The sequence below is a fragment of the Sciurus vulgaris genome (assembly GCF_902686455.1).
Source record: "Sciurus vulgaris genome assembly, chromosome: 8".
NCBI classification, from domain to species: Eukaryota; Metazoa; Chordata; class Mammalia; order Rodentia; family Sciuridae; genus Sciurus; species Sciurus vulgaris.
In genome coordinates, this window is record NC_136468.1 from 87,565,227 (window position 1) to 87,575,471 (window position 10,245).

Genomic DNA, 10,245 nt, shown 5'->3' on the forward strand with positions numbered 1-10,245 from the left:
CCTCAGATAGCTCATTAGCCCCTTCCCACCATATATGGTTACGACAAAAGATGACTGTCAAAGAACCAGGAAGTGGACCAGCACCAGCTGCTCAATCTGCTGACATCTTGGCTTCCCAGCCTCTGCAACTATAAGAAATAAATTTTTGTTCATAAACTATCCAGTTTATGGCATTTGGTTATAACAGCCCCCACAGACTAAAGCACCATCCTTGTCTTTCACAGAGAAAACACTTGAAAAATTGGATGAAATTAGTTTTTGCTAATCTGACAGACCATAAGCATGGGTATAAAAAATGAGGAGAGAAAAATCAAGCAAGTGAATCATCTTTCAAGGAGAAATGGTACCTTATTAGATGACTCCTATACTTCTCCCTTTATTAATGAAGTATTAATATCCATATCAGTCTTCAAAATATTCTCATCATACCCCTGAAACTATGTTCAATTTAGGATTTCTGCAGAGACAGAGGAGACAGAAGACACTTAAGTACATTCTCTCAGGGGGTGGTGACTCAGCCAATAACTGTCATTGAACTCCCAGTTCTATAAAACTATTATATGATTGTTGGGACAGGCCCAAAGTGGCTCTAGTTAGGTTTCGTCACCCAGGCTTCCAGCGGGGTTATGTTATATTTTTAGTTTGTCATCAAGGCCATGAATGGGCTATGTCATGGTCACTGTATAGTCAAGGTCAGAAACACTCTGATTTAGGATATGCATTCAAGGTCGTAAACATTTTCTTGTGAACATGCACCCACTTATGTAACCTGTTGGCAGTGCACCTTCTTTGTTTGACCTGTATATAAAAAGGCCTTTGAGAAAGGCTCAGGGGCTAAATGGAGCTGATGGGGGCTAAACAGAACTGACTGGGACAAAATGGAACTGGTTGGGGGCTAAAGCTGAAGCTGGCTGAGGGCTGAAGGCTGGTGTCTGTGCTCTGAATGAAGCACGTCTACTATCCTAACTGCCTCTTGTATCTTCTTCCACCTGCTGGGATCATTAAAGTTCAATGACACATGTCTGGCAAAATGTCCAAAACCAGGGAAATGGTAAATTATAGCGTAGTTCTAGGATGAACTTTTTTTTTCTTTTTTCTTTTTTTTTAGAGAAAGGAAAAAAGTTTATTGCTTTGCTAGCAAAGAAGAAACAGGGCACTTCTGTCCCCAAAGCTGTGATTCTGCCCATCAGCAGGAATAGGGGGCTTTTAAAGAGGTGATTCAAAGGCTACATTCCATGTGTTCTCTGTTGGAGTTGTAATTCACTTGTTAATTTGGGAGAGAGTCATTTCTGAGATCTTCTGGTACCATCCCCAAAGTCTGGATTACTTGTTCCTGTGGTGGGTGTGTATTCAGGGACAGATAGCTCTGCTTAGGATGGGGAAGAAAGGTAATCCTGTTTCCCCTAAGATTAGGGATGGGGAGAGATTAGGGAGGAGCAGGGAGAGAGAAAGAGAAAGAAACATGTCCATTTTAAAACTAAGTTGCAGTGGCAGAGCAGCAAGGGCTACGTTCAAAGCATAAAAGGCCACTGTTGCATTTCCTCACTGTCAATTTCTACATTCCATTTTTCTATGGAAAAATGGGTAACATCTGAAAGCTGCTTCCTGCTGAAAGAGGGTGAAGTTGGGGGAAGAAACCCAAAGTCCTTGTTCTCCCTATGGTGGGATGTGCACAATTAAGGGTATTCAGCATCAGAGCAGTCCAGAGGTACACAGTGGCAGATGACAAGTGACTGGACAAGGCATACATAGGGCAGGGATCATGCAAATGGTCAAGGGTGTCACAACTTCACTGAGTTCAGTTTCCAAGTGGACCATGATGGAGCAAACTATATCATTCTGGGAGAGAAGGCAGGGGAATTCCCCAAAGCAAAAGGAGCTTCAGCAGTTGCTGGGACAGTCCCTCAGTCCCTCCTTTAACTTACAGGAATAGCTCCTCCAGTCCAAACTCACCCCTCTCCTAACTCTCCAGCGGCTGGCTCTCAGCAAGTTGGCCTTACATCCTCGGCATGGAAGTGGGGTTCCTTGGTGAGGCAGGCCTGACCAAGGAAGCCAGAGTGGGGACTGTTCTTGGATCCACCTAGATCACCAAATTTGTTCACCAAATTTGATCACCAAAAACTCGGTTCTTATCCCCGATGCCAATCCAATAAAGAGGACGTGATTTTGATAAAAAGGAAAAAGAAGGTTTACTGCTTTGCTGGCAAAGGAGAAACACAGGGGACTCCTGTCCCAAGGCTGTGATTCTCTAGAATGGACTCTTCACATTGCCATTTGAAAGAATTGTGATGAGGAACATTGAAATTAGAAAACAGAGTGTTTCAAATGGATAAGCCATATGGTCCCCGGTCCCTGCTCATGGGATGCACTTCACAAAGGTTTGTTCCTTGTGTCGTTTTCTTGTAATGATTGGAGTTCCAGGGCCTTGCACGTTCTATTGCCCTACAACCCAGCTGAACAGCCTCAGTCAACTTTTAATCTTTTCTTTCTCAATTTCATCATCTGTAAATTAAATATGTTTGCTTTGAGAATATGTAACACTGAGAATGGTATGAAAATCTGCATGCAAAAATGTTTTGAAAGAGCTGTTAAACAGCGTTATCTAGATCTACAGCACTATTCTAAACAATAGGAAAGCTTGTCAGGTCATTGCAAGAAAACAGCCTCGGGGGCCTCAGATACACAGAATTAGTGACAGAGCTAAAATCAGAATTTAGGCTAGAGATTTGTGTCACCTACAGGCTTCATCTTCATACCACCAGACATCTCTCCTCATTGTTGTATAATTAAACAATGAAAGCATAAAACACTAGGAGGAAACAGTTATCAAATTTTCTTTCACTGCCTCTTTTTCTTTAAAGACAAAGGACTACTTTGGCCAGGCATGGTATCAAACTGCTGTAATCCCAGCAACTCAGGAGGCTGAGGCAGGAGGATCATGAGTTCAAAGCCAGCCTCAGCAGCTTAGCAAGGCTGTAAGCAACTCAGTGAGACCCTGTCTCTAAATAAAATACAAAATAGGGCTGGGGATGTGACTCAGTGGTTGAGAGATCCTGAGCTCAATCCCTCGTACCAAAAAAAAAGAAAGTGGAATTTAATGCAAAGTAAAAGAAGATAAACTTGCTAATGTCAATAGCTACTAGTATAAACACCCTAATACTCAGTAGAACCAGCCGAGTGGTAATTTAGCATTGATAGAATGTTGGGAAAGAGCAGACAGGCCTGGGGGTTAGCTTAGTGGTAGAGTGCTTGCTTAGCATGCACAAGGCCCTGGGTTCAACACCAGCACTGCAAAATAAATTAGTATATAAACAGAAACAAGAAAAGTCATACTCAGAAGTGTTTCTAACTTTTCAATTCTGAAGGTGATATGATTCATCCTAAAAAAAGGAGTGAAAAGAAAAAGAAATGGAATTTTTTTTAAAGTTCACTGTGAATATTTTGGTACATATATATTGAATCTGTTTCATGCACTAAAGATATCTCAGAGCCAGGCGTGGTGGCACATGCCTGAAATCCCAGTGGCTCAGAGGCTGAGGCAGGAAGATCATGAGTTCAAAGCCAGCCTCAGCCAATGAGCAAGGCCAAAAACCCCTGTGTTCAATCCCCAGTACCAAGAAAAGAAAAAAAGAAAGAAAGAAATCTCAGAATCATTATCGATACAAACTTAGGTATGCAAGAACTATAACTATATTCTTCTATATAATGAACTTAATTTTTTTAAGGCCACTTCCATCTGGGAATAGAAAGTAAATCCCAGTCAATTAGATCCCTTTCTTCTTTTCCTGAGTGAGACAGTGAAGAAGGTGGGGCTGGTGGGCCGGTGTCTGCTCTGAGTTCATTTTCATTTACCCACACTGGCTCTTCGCCTTTTGAATCTTAACAGTATTTTCTTCCACTGAGATGATGACTACCACTTACTGAATAGGGAAAGAGCGAGGGCCCCTTTCTTAATATCCCTAAAATACACTTATATTTTCAGCCGTGTGCTGTTCCAGCATCTGGACATTAAAATGTACTTAATTGGCTCCTATCATTGGTGCTGTTTTGTACGTGGTGCTGGGGATGGAACTCGGACTCGTGCTTGTGGGGCACAGGCCCTAGCACTGACCTACACCCCAGCCATTTATTAGGCATTTTAATTTGCTTCCGACTGTAGTTTGAATATGGTTCCCCCTCTGAAATTCATGTTTAGATTTAATTTTTCTTACAAGACATTAAGAGGTAGGACCAGGGGAGCATTTCAAAAGGCGGCTAGGGTTCTGCCCTCATAAATGGGTTAATTTATTCATGGGATTAATGGATTGATGGTTTATTGCTTATCTCAAGAGTGGAGCAGCTATAAAAGCCAGTTGTGCTAGGGCTTCGCATGCCCCCGTCTCTCACCATGTCATGCCCCATGCCGCCTTGGGACTCAGGTAGCAAGAAGGTTATCACCAGATGTGGCCCTTCAACATGGACCAGAGCTGTGAATGAAAATACACCTCTTTTCTCTAAAATTTACATTGCCTGTAGTATTGTGTTATTAAGAACAGAAAATAGAGTAAAACAAGTAGTACAAATTGCTTCAGGTAAAATTGCTACATCATCATGTGGTATGCACATTTTTTGAAGATTTTGAAATACAACATCAAATTATCTTTGTAAGGTTGTAAGATTGGACACTGCCATCATCCATGTAAATTCCTATTAGTAAATTCTACACAATACACTCTTGTTCTTTCCAAAGAGGAGTTAAGAAGTTCTAAAACTGGGGCTGGAGTTGTGGCTCAGTGGTAGAGTGCTTGCCTGGCATGTATGAGGCCGTGGATTCAATATTTAGCACTGCATATAAATAAATAAAATAAAAGATTCATTGACAACTAAAAAAAAAAAGTTCTAAAACTGACATCTGTTAAAAAAATTCAAGCAATATCAAAGTGCAATCAGTAGAAAGTGAAAGTCCTCCCACTCAGCTCCCCACTGCTTTATCAATGTCTTTCCAGGATGTTTTCAGGCAGTAAGGTAGATATAGAGAAATGATAGAGGGATAGAAAGTGCACACTCATGTGCGTGCACACATACACACATATTGATTTTTTAAGAACAAAAATAAGAATATATATATGTACTTTCATAACCTATTTTTTTTCACCTAATATATTTTGAATGGTGATTCATTCAATAAATATTTACTGGATATCATCATGGGCTAAACATTGGTTTATATGCTAGGTATTTATTTTCCATATCAATAAAAATAATGCTGTATGTTCATTTTAATGAAGGCATACATTGTACAATTCAACATAAGTAATCAATCATCTATAATTATCATTTAAAGCTACATTTAATCCTTGTATATCCATCTTTGCATACTTGGATTATATTTCTTAAATTCCTAGAAATGGAAATACTTTGTCAAAGGACATGCACATTAAAAATATTGGTAACAGCCAAGTGTTGTGTCACATGCCTGTAATCCCAGTGGCTCAGGAGTCTGAGGCAGGAGGATCACAGGTTCAAAGCCAGCCTCCACACTTAGCAAGGCTGTAAGCAACCTAGTGTGACTCTGTCTCAAAATATAAAATAAAAAGAGCTCAGGATGTGGCTTTGTGCTTAAGCACCCTTCAATGCCTTTGGGCTCAATCCCTGGTCCCTCTCTCAAAAAAAAAAAAAAAAAAAAAATTGGTACATATGCCCAGATTTATGCCCAGAAAAGGATGGCTGATCTCTTCTACAGAATATGAGAGAATTCTTGTTTTTCAACATCTTTACCAAAACGGGAACTCCGTTTTTTAAGTTTTTGCTAATTAGACAGTTCTAACAAATAAAACTCCCACTTCACTATTATTTTATTTTGGTTTTAGTCACTATTTTATTCTATATGCAGGTGAGAAAGCCAGTGGAACTTTTCAAGAAGGCAAGGAATTTGCTCATCACTGTGAGGCCTGGAGTTGAGGGAGGAGAGCCAGAGACAGGGATCAAGTGAGAAGAAGCCAGTCTAAGGCAGGCTGTGAACGTGGGCTCTGAGCTCAGGGCAGTGAAAATTCAGAAAAGCTCACTGAATGAAATCTCAGGACAGTGTGGTCTGAAGCAGTTAGACTTAAGAAAGGTCAAAATTAATCATTCATATTGTGCTTTAAGAGAAAATTAACAAGGGGGCATGGTATACATGGCAAATTAGGTGGAGTTAAACAGTTCCATAGTGGGAAGAGGGAAACTGACCTTGGTGTTCATGAATGAATGAATATCTGCCTGCCCCAGTATACCACGGGGGTGAAGCTGGATAGTTCGCTCAAATTTACCATGACCTGGTTTTTTTTTTTTTTTTTAATTTCAGCAGTTTTTTTTCCTTAAAGGAAATCATGCACATTTTTTAAAAGTCAAACATTACTAGTGTTTTTACAATGAAAAGCAAATGTCCTTGTCTTAAGATTGCCAGAGTTAGAGGCTGCCTTCCCTCTCTTTGTGGGCCTAATAATACCAATAATAACAATTCACATTTTTTCAAGTGATTACCATGTGCCTGAAACTAAATTTCCTCCATATATTAACTCATTCAAATCCCCTACAACTCTCTGAATATGAACATGCACTGCTTGGATCCTCATTTTTCAGATGAGAATAACATGCCCAATATTGCACAATTTATAAGCAGTGGAGCTGGAATCTAAACTTAGACAATCTGGCTCCCCAGCCTTTTTCTTAATTTAATCACGCTGCCTGAAATTCTTTTCATTGTTACCAGGTGGAAATTCCCGGACATGAAGAGGGGCCAAAAATTTTGCATTAGTTCCTATCATAGGCAGTGCTAAGCAGATTTTCTCTCTCTGATCCTTGAGCTGGTGTAGTTTCTTGAGTGGTAAAGGTGGACCCAAGTGGTTTGTCCATGCTTCCCACTAACATCATTTCTTACATGTCCTTTCCAGGTTTTGTAGGAATGGCACTCCAGAGCCTCTCTAATTCAAGGTGCTTGTTTTTTTTCCTGTTTTTTTTTTTTTTTTTTTTGTACCAGGGATTGAACCCAGTGGTGCTTTCCCACATCTGAAGACCTTTTTCATATTTTATTTAGAGACAGGGTCTCACTGAGTTGCTTTAGGACCTTGCTAAGTTGCTGAGGCATAAACATAAACATAAACAGAAACTATACCATACTGCAAGCAGTGAAATTAATATATCAAAAGGTGCATGCATTTTAAAGTTTAATAGATTGCATTTAATTGCTCTTCAAAGGTGTATTACTTGGTAGTCCCATCAAAAGTGTCTGAGGTGTCCACTGCCTACATTAAATAATGCCTTCCATCTGACATCACCCTACTCCCTACAGTCCTTACACTGATTTCATCCTTCCAGATTATAAAAAACCATAATCAGTGGATTAATCCGTTTGATGGATTAATAATTTGAGTGGATTACTGGGTGGAAACTAGGCAGGTGGGGCATGGCTGGAGCAAGTAGGTGATAAATGTTTCCTCCTCTAAGTTGTTCTGGTCAGGTGTTTGGGCCACAGTGATGAAAAACTAGCAAAGTCAGTAACTCTGCCTGTAAAGCAGGAAAGGAGTGAGATGGGGTGAAGGACAGGTGGTCATCACAGACAGTAAATGGGAGGTTGGAGAGAGGAGGGCTAACTGATTAATTATCAAAGAAAAGGAAATGGGTTGCTAACACCTCCAGGGAATCACTCCTCCTTGATGAGGAGTTGCTAATGAGTACCCCCTGTGCAGCTCTTTTCCTGCCCTTAAGCTTGTAGGAGGTGGTGGGGGAGAGGAAACCCAGAATCTATACAAAGGCAAGACACACCCTCTCCCCGAAGGACTCCCAGCTCTGGGTCCCCTTCTCCAGAGAAGTCTCTCTCTCTTTCTCTCTCTCAAATGAAACTTTGGTGTTTCCTGGGTGTTCAATCTTTAAAACCTGGGGAATGAGGACTTGATCCTGATTTCCAAGACCAGTATCAGGAGAACAGTGAATAGAGGATATGCTTATCTCTTTCACTGGAAAGTTGTACCCTCTCTATTGTAATTAACACACAGACATGGTCACAGTCAACGGAAGTTTGTCTGTTTAACTCTGAGCTCAGGACAAAAGCAAATTTCTAGAGCCACAAATCTGGCCATGAAATCCCAGAATGCTGTGATCACACCAAGGTACTAGTCACTCCAGATGAGGATTTACACTGCTTGATGACGTATTTTAAATCTAATTTTGACTGTGGGTATGTGAGGGTCAAATATGTAGAAACTTGAAGATCACTGAAAGGACTTTGGCTTTTACTCTGTACTGGGAAACCATCAAAGGATTTCCATCAGAAGAATGTCTTTAAGAGAAAAAAATGCAGTTGATATCCTTCTCTCCTTGGTCTTTCTCCAGAGAGATTTTGTGAAAACGTGGTTCGTTGTTGGAGCATTTCTAAACCCTCTAGTTAGTTGTTTCTTTCAAATCAGAAAATAAATGGATCAAGATTTTATGCTTGGAGCTGGGGTTGTGGCTCCGTGGTAGAGCGCTTGCCTAGCATGTGTGAGGCCCTGGGTTCAATCCTCCGCACCACATTTAAATAAATTAATAAAATAAAGGTCTATCAACATCTAAAAATATAAAAAAAAAAAAAAAAAGATTTTATGCTCAGGCCAGGCATGGTGGTGTATGCCTATAATTCCAGCAACTCGGGAAGCTGAGGCAGGAGGATTATGAGTTCAAAGACAGCCTCAGCAGTTTAATGAGGTCCTAAGAAATTTAATGAGACCTGTTTCAAAATAAAAAGGGCTGGGGATGTGACTCAGTGGTTAAGCACCCCCTGGGCTCAATTCCCAGTACAAAAAAAAAAAAAAAAAAAAAAAAAAGACATTTTATATTCAGGATTGTTTTTCAGATTTGGGGCTTAAGTTGTATGGGCTGGGTCTACTCCATTCACAACAGGTAATGTTATTACTCTTTTATTAGAACCAGCAAGGATCTAGTTTTGAGTTACCAGTGGGACCACTTAGATTGGGAGGATGGTGATTTCTTTAGGTATTATTCAACTATGCCTTTTTCTCCTTGATTTCCCCTCTCCTGCACTCCAGGCAGCTGAGTGTGAGGGTGATTTCACTACTGCCAACTATCTGTGAAAGTAGAGACCTGCAAGTATTACGTGAATATCCTTGATGAATTGATTTAACCAAAGACATGATTACAGCTGCATCTCAGGCTGACTGTGCCGTCCTGATTGTTCCTGTTAAAAAATTTAAATTTGGTGTTAATTTAAAGGTGGTATCTCCAAGACCCATGAGCATGCCTTCTGGCTTATACATTGGGTGTGAAACAAATTAGTGTAGGTGTTCACAAAATGGATTCCACTGAGCCGCCCTACCGCCAAAAGAGATACAAAGAAATCATTGAGAAAGTCAGCACCTACATTTAAAAAATGGGCTACAACCCAACACAGTAGCATTGTACCCATTTCTGGTTGGAATGGTGATAACATGCTGAGCCAAGTGCTGACATGCCTTGGTGCAAGGGATAGCAAATCTCCCATAAAGATGGCAATGCCTGCTGGGTGTGGTGGTGCATGCTTGTAATCCCAGGGACTGAGTAGGCTGAGTCAGGAGGTTTGAGAGTTCAAAGCCAGCCTCAGCAACTTAGCGAGGTGCTAAGCAACTCAGGCAGACCCTATTCTAAATAAAATACAAAAAAGGATGGGGATGTGACTCAGTAGTTAAGCACCTCTGGGTTAAATCCTCAGTACCCGACCCCCTCCCCCCCCAAAAAAAAAAAAAAAGATGGCAATGCCAGTGGAACCACACTACTGGAAGCTCTGGATTGTATCCTCTCACCAACTCTATAGCTGACAAGCTCTTACCTTTGCCCCTCCAGGATGTCTACAAAAGTGGTGGTATTGGCACTATTCCTGTGGGTGGAGACTGGTGTTCTCAGAACCAGCATGGTGGTTCACCTTTGCTCCAATCAACATCACAACTGAAGTAAAATATGTTGAAATGTACCATGAACTCTGAGTGAAACTCTTTCCGGGGACAAAGTGGACTTCAGTGTCAAAAACATGTCTGTCCAAGATATTCATGTGGCAACATTGTTGGTGACAGCAAGAATGACCCCTAGGCATGGTGGTGCATACCTGTAATCCTAGTGACTAGCAGCCTGAGGCAGGAGGATTGCAAGTTCAAAGTCAGCCTCAGCAACTTAGCTAGGCCCTAAGCAACTTAGTGAGACCCTGTCTCAAAATAAAAGATAAAGGAGTGGGGCTGTGGTGTGGTTCAGTGGTGGAGCACC